The following is a 6,713-nucleotide window of genomic DNA, read 5'->3' on the forward strand; positions in this document are numbered from 1 at the left end:
TCAACAGTATCTGCGTCCTCAGGATGCAGATACAGTTGAACCCAATGCTGAAGCAGGGAACTGCTACTTTAAGCGCTGAGCCCGGGGAAGCCCTAGACATCACTGTCCATATATGGACAGTGACGTCAGTGGCTCCTGGACTGGAATCCCCGGCCACAGCGTTTCACTATCTTTAAGGGAGGGGGGGGCGCTATATTCATGGGCACTGTGGCACTATCACTATCTACAGGGGACATTGTGGCACTATGTACATGGGCACTGTGTGGCACTATCTACATGGGCACTGTGGCACTATGTGAGCACTGGCACTTTATATGTGGGCACTGGCACTTGGATCAGCTGAGGGGGCATTATACTGTAGAGGGGCAGCGAAGGGGCACTATACTTTATGGTGCAGCTGTGGGGTCATTATAATGTATGGTGGCATCTAAGGGGGCATTATAGTTTATGTTGCCAGCTATGGGGGCACTACAGTGTATGGTGGTAGATATGGGGGTATTATACTGTATGGGGAAATCCATAAGAGCATTATACTGTATGGGGCAGCTGTGGGGGCATTATACTGTATGGGAACACCTATGGGACATTATACTGTATAAGAGCAGCTATAGGGGCATTATACTGTATGGGAGGCAGCTAAGTGGCATTATACTGTATGGTGGCAGCTAAAGGGCCATTATGCTGTATGTGGGCAGCTATGGGGGCATTATACTGTATGGGGGAAGCAACAGGGGCATTATCCTGTATGGGGCAGCTGTGAGGGCATTATAATGTATGGTGGCAGCTATAGTGTTTGGTGGTAGCTATGTGGGCATTATAGTGTATGGTGGTAGCTATGGGGGCATTATACCTTATGGGGCAGCTGTGGGCGTATTATACTGTATGGGGAAGTTATGGGGCATTATACTGTATGGGGCAGCTATGGGGGCATTATACTTGGAAGTCAATGGCTCAAAATATATTAGACTGAAATTTAGACGAGTCCAACAGACTCTCAGGCCAGGCACTTTATCCAGCATCCTAATCAGAATATTTAATTCCGATATATATCGAGAGAGGAGAAGAAAACACTGAGACGCTGCTGATATGCTCAAAATACTCATCTGGAGGTTTATTTCTAAACTCAAACTATAATACTATCATTCAGAAGGGGTGTAGGCTTGAGGTTAACCAATCAGAGACAATGTGACAATAATTCTTATTCAGCCAATTACAGACATACATTTCAGATACATCATTATAATTCTTCACACATCAGGTTTGTAGGTGGCCTTATCTCTCTTGGCTAGAATGTTCCTGTAAGATGGGGGAGGCATTTCCACAAGCATATTTGCCACCCTCCCATCTCACTCCCTGTGCCTTCTCTGCAAGCTTCGTATGGGAGCCAAGGTCAAAGATAAAACATCCGAAATCAATATTACTGCCATTAAAGGAACAATGTCTTTCTTATTCACTACAAAAGAACCAAGATGGGAACTCCAGACAAGATGGCTGCTGCACGAAACAAAATCATTTAAACATTATAATCACTTTCACATAATACATATCTTAGTAATTCGGCATCCTGCTTGATAATTCATAATGTAATTTCATACAGAGAATATAAGCAAATAAACCATCCTTCACATACTGTATGGAGGCATTATACTGTATGGGGGCAGCTGTGGGGTAATTATGCTGTATGGGGTCAGCTATGGGGGCATTATACTGTATGGGGGCATCTGTGTGGGCATTATACTGTATGGGGGCAGCTGTGTGGACACTATACTGTATGGTGGCAGCTATATGGCATTATACTGTGTGGGAGGCACTATGGGAGCATGATTTTGTGAGGGCTGAAGCGGGTGTCTATGGGTGGGAATTGGGCGAGAATTGAGGCGTGGCTTAAAAAGGGAAAACATTTTGCCGCCGTGCTCTACGCGTACCACAGCGGTTGTCCCTCTTTGCGATACTTGAAAGTTGGGAGGTAATATTGGAGTAACACATTGTAACAATTAGATAAAAAAGCGATAGGGCATATGTATTAAGACTTCACAGGTCTTAATAAGAAACAAGCTGGAGTAAGATGAAGAATTTATTAAAAGGCACATGTCTCTTAATAAATTTGTTGCATCTTCGGCGGTCGGTCAGACACTGAATGAAAGCAGTCGTAGATTTCCGCTATAATTTATTGATGGCCTATCCTGAGACATCACTATTCTGTAACTTGGGAAACACCTGAATACTGCTTATTTAGTATGTACTACATTCTACACTGTGACTGGGTTGTTTTTGTGTTTTTTCTATGTAGGAGTTATGTATTAGAAGTAACAATAATGTCCATTTTCAATGTATGACCTATAAAGGCAACAATCACAATTTATCATTATTTTCCAAAATTAAAGAAATTCTTGTAAAATTTATGTATTTCATATTTCATATTTAAAGAGTAACTACACTTTCATCAAACTTTTGATATGTCATAGATCTTGGGATCGGTGGGGATCAGGGTGCTGAGACCCCCACCATTGCTGAAACGAAGGTACAGAAGTGCGCAGCTGTCACGCTGAAGACGCCTCACATATACTGTAACATCTATGGCCATGGACTTTCGTCCTGACTTACCTCCTGACGGCCGCGGCCATGGACAAGTGAGTGCCGGGAGGCATCCGTCCTCACTTCCGCATTAAGGAACTGGCTCCCGCAGGATGCGCATGCGCGTGCTTGGCCTTAAAAGGCAAGTATGCGCACATACAGAATATCTGCAAATTAGCCCAGAATGCCTCTGGACTATAAAAAGGGCTATGCCCTTCCATACATTGCCTGAGCATTGTTGTGTTACCCTAGTCTGTCTTTGCAAATGGTCCCTTAGTGTTTTCCAGTTCCCAGTGTTCCGTTCCTGCTTCCAGTATTCCGTGCTCCTGTGCCTTAAAGTGTTGGAGTCGTATTGTGCTCTCTGCTGCATCTGCTGTGTTGCACTTCGCCTGGTGCCTGCCTACTGCCGGAGCCTCATCTCAGTCTGAAACCACCGCTACTATCTACATTGCCTCTGGTACCCTTTCCAGAACTAATGACATTGCCTATACCTGTTTGGCCAGCTGCTATCCCGCTATGCGGTACAGCCTAGTGGGTCCACACCCTGCGTCGTGACATATACTTTCTATGTAAGTTATCTTCAGCCTGACTACTAGTTCTAATCAAAGCCGAAGGAGTAAAGTGGTAAACTGCACCTTCATTTTAGCAACGGTGGGGATCTCAGTACCTGGACCCCCAATTATTCAAAATTTTGATATGTCTTTATGACATATCAAAAGTTTGATAAAAGTGTAGTTGCTATATTAGCATATGGGGTATGGGTAGTGATGGTAATAATGCCCCTTATTTGCTCGTTGTCAAGGGGGTATGGGTAATGCTGGTAAAAATGCCCACCATTTATGCTCGTTGGCAAGGGGGTATGGGTAATGCTGGTAATATGCACATTATATGCTCGTTGTCAAGGGGGTGTGGGTAATGCTGGTAATATGCCTCTTATATGCTCGTTGTCAAGGGGGTATGGGTAATGCTGGTAATAATGCCCCTTATATGCTCGTTGTCAAGGGGGTATGGGTAGTGATGGTATGGTAATAATGCCCCTTATATGCTCGTTGTCAAGGGGATATGGGTAATGCTGGTAATAATGCCCCTTATATTCTCGTTGTCAAGGGGGTATGGGTAGTGATGGTATGGTAATAATGCCCCTTATATGCTCGTTGTCAAGGGGATATGGGTAATGCTGGTAATAATGCCCACCATTTATGCTCATTGTCAAGGGGGTTTGGGTAATGCTGGTAATATGCCTATTATATGCTCGTTGTCAAGGGGGTATGGGTAATGCTGGTAATTTGCCCCTTATATGCTCGTTGTCAAGGGGGTATGGGTAATGCTGGTAATATGCCTATTATATGCTCGATGTCAAGGTGGTATAGGTAATGCTGGTAATAATGCCCCTTATATGCTCGTTGTCAAGGGGGTATGGGTAATGATGGTATGGTAATAATGGCCCTAATTTGCTCGTTGTCAAGGGGGTATGGGTAATGCTGGTAATATGCCCATTATATGCTCGTTGTCAAGGGGGTATGGTAATGCTGGTAATATGCCCATTATATGCTCGTTGTCAAGGGGGTATGGGTAATGCTGGTAATATGCCCCTTATATGCTCGTTGTCAAGGGGGTATGGGTAATGCTGGTAATATGCCCCTTATATGCTCGTTGTCAAGGGGGTATGGGTAATGCTGGTAATATGCACATTATATGCTCGTTGTCAAGGGGGTATGGGTAATGCTGGTATTATGCCCCTTATATGCTCGTTGTCAAGGGGGGATGGGTAATGCTGGTAATGTGCCCCTTATATGCTCATTGTCAAGGCGGTATGGGTAATGCTGGTAATAATGCCCACCATTTATGCTCGTTGCCCAGGGGGTAATGCTGGTCACGCACGTGGAATACTCGTTGCCAGGGGGTGATGCCTGCTCTTTGAAATAAATGTGAAATGCTCGTTGCAAATTGGGGAAACTGTTTAAAAAAAGAATTTGCTCGTCTCTAGGGAGTTCACTATTCTTACCTGCACACGGTGATGCTGCTGCAGATTCAACTGCACCCTCTTGGACGCCTGGAGCCGATGTGTCTTCTCTCGTCCGACGCGATGGTGAAGAACCTGTGGGAAGAAGTGACATCACAGCGTGATCTCGCGAGATAACGCTGTGTGTCTGTGCAGTGAAAGAAGCTTGGTGGGAATGATGTTGTTATACTTACAGATAATTGGGGAAGATATTGATGAAATTATGAGAATTCCGTTACAATTTGGAGAAGTTTCAGGGTATAAGGTAAATAAAACCAAAACTGAGTGCTTAAAGGGAACCTGTCACCAGCATTTCACCCATTAAACCAGCAATACCAGGTGGTAGTGGGTGAAAAATCATTTCTGTATAACCTATAATTATCTTCTTAGTCGGCTCTGTAGCTTTAGTATTCAGTTTTTTAGTGTTCCCACACCGTATGGTAATGAGCAGAAAAGAGTCAGATCTTCATTTGAAAAGAGTCAAATCTTAGTTTGGAAAGAGTCATATCTTCATTCCTCAAGTCTTTCCAAGTTTACCCCGCCTCCTTACTTTTGATTGACAGCTCCTCGCCTTCCCCCAGCACACAAAATCCTGCACTTGTGCATTGATGTCCTCTTTTGGTGTGTGCGCACAAAGGGACACCGGATTATTACAATAAAAGGCGCGAAACGTTTGCAGACCGATATTTACAGTCGGAAGAGGAGTTTAGGAGAGGGGATAATGGCAATGAACTTTTGATAGCAGCGGCCAGTGAGGGAGAAGTAAAGTTCAATAGGTGAAATGCTGGTGACAGGTTCCCTTTAACAAAAATGCTAATGTAGACTGGAATAAAGATATAAATATGCAAATTGCTCAGCACGAAATAGAAATACCTTCGGATAAAACTCAATAGAGATCCTAATAAAATATATTACTCAAATTATGATCCTATTATTAGTAAAATTAAAAGCGAACTAGTTAAATGGAAGGATCTCCCCCTAAGTATAAACGGCAGAATTTAATTATTGAAAATGTTCAGTATTGCCAGGATTATGCATCCTATGCAAGTCTTGCCTTTATTAATTAAACACAGAGATGTAACTATTCTTGAGCGTTTGATGTCGACATTCATCTGGGGGAACAGGGAAACCTTGAGTTAGATTAAAATTTCTACAGGACCCTAAACATAGAGGAGGTATGGCTCTCTCTAATATAAGAAGTGTGACAACTTGGGGACCACTTAGCTCATGGGATCGCCATCTCCCAGATGAGATGGTTGACACACATAGAAAGTTCACTCCAAAAAGGTTTAAGCAAGCCGCAGCTAGCTTTATTGTCTTCACAACAGCAGTCAGTGATACAACAATAAACATACAAAATAAACCCTAGGCCGTCCAGCCTCTAACTAACACATTCAGTGTCCCTCACTACGTGACGCTGAGCCTTGTGCCCAGCACCTCAAAACCTTCAGTTTTACCTCACACTGTGGTGACTCTCACAGGCTGGCATGCCTGTCTTCCCCAGGCTGAGAGACTTATCATGTATGATAAGATATATTAGGGAATGGAGAATTCAGAAGTCTTATTTTACTAACTTAAACATTGAACGAATTATAATTCACCCAACAACTCTGGAGGGATTAACACTAAAAAGGGGGGAAAATCTAAAGAACAATGGCCAGGTTAACCCCTTAACGCTCAGTGACGTACTATTACGTCATGGAAAGCGCCCTGTTCGCGCTCCATGACGGAATAGTACGTCTCAGGAGTAACACCCGTTTCGGCCGTCCTCCCGACACATACAGGAGCTGTGACCGCTGCTGTCTCATACAGCAGCTGTCACAGCTCCTACAGTGGGGACCGATCGCTGTGTCCCCGCTGATTAACCCCTTAAAAGCCGCGTTCTATAGAGATCGCGGCTTTTTAGGGGTTAAGCTGCCATCGCCGGCCTGCTACACGATAGCGGCCGGCGATGGTGACTATGGCAACCGGACATCAAACAATGGCGTCCGGCTATGCCATAGACGGAAGCCTAGTGGGTTCCGACGTCAGGACCCACTATGCTTGCTGTCAGTGAGTAGATGACAGCTCTAATACACTGCACTACGCATGTAGTGCAGTGTATTAGAATTGCGATCAGGGCCTCCTGTCCTCAAGT

The sequence above is a fragment of the Rhinoderma darwinii genome, chromosome 3 (genome assembly GCF_050947455.1).
Source record: "Rhinoderma darwinii isolate aRhiDar2 chromosome 3, aRhiDar2.hap1, whole genome shotgun sequence".
NCBI lineage: Eukaryota > Metazoa > Chordata > Amphibia > Anura > Rhinodermatidae > Rhinoderma > Rhinoderma darwinii.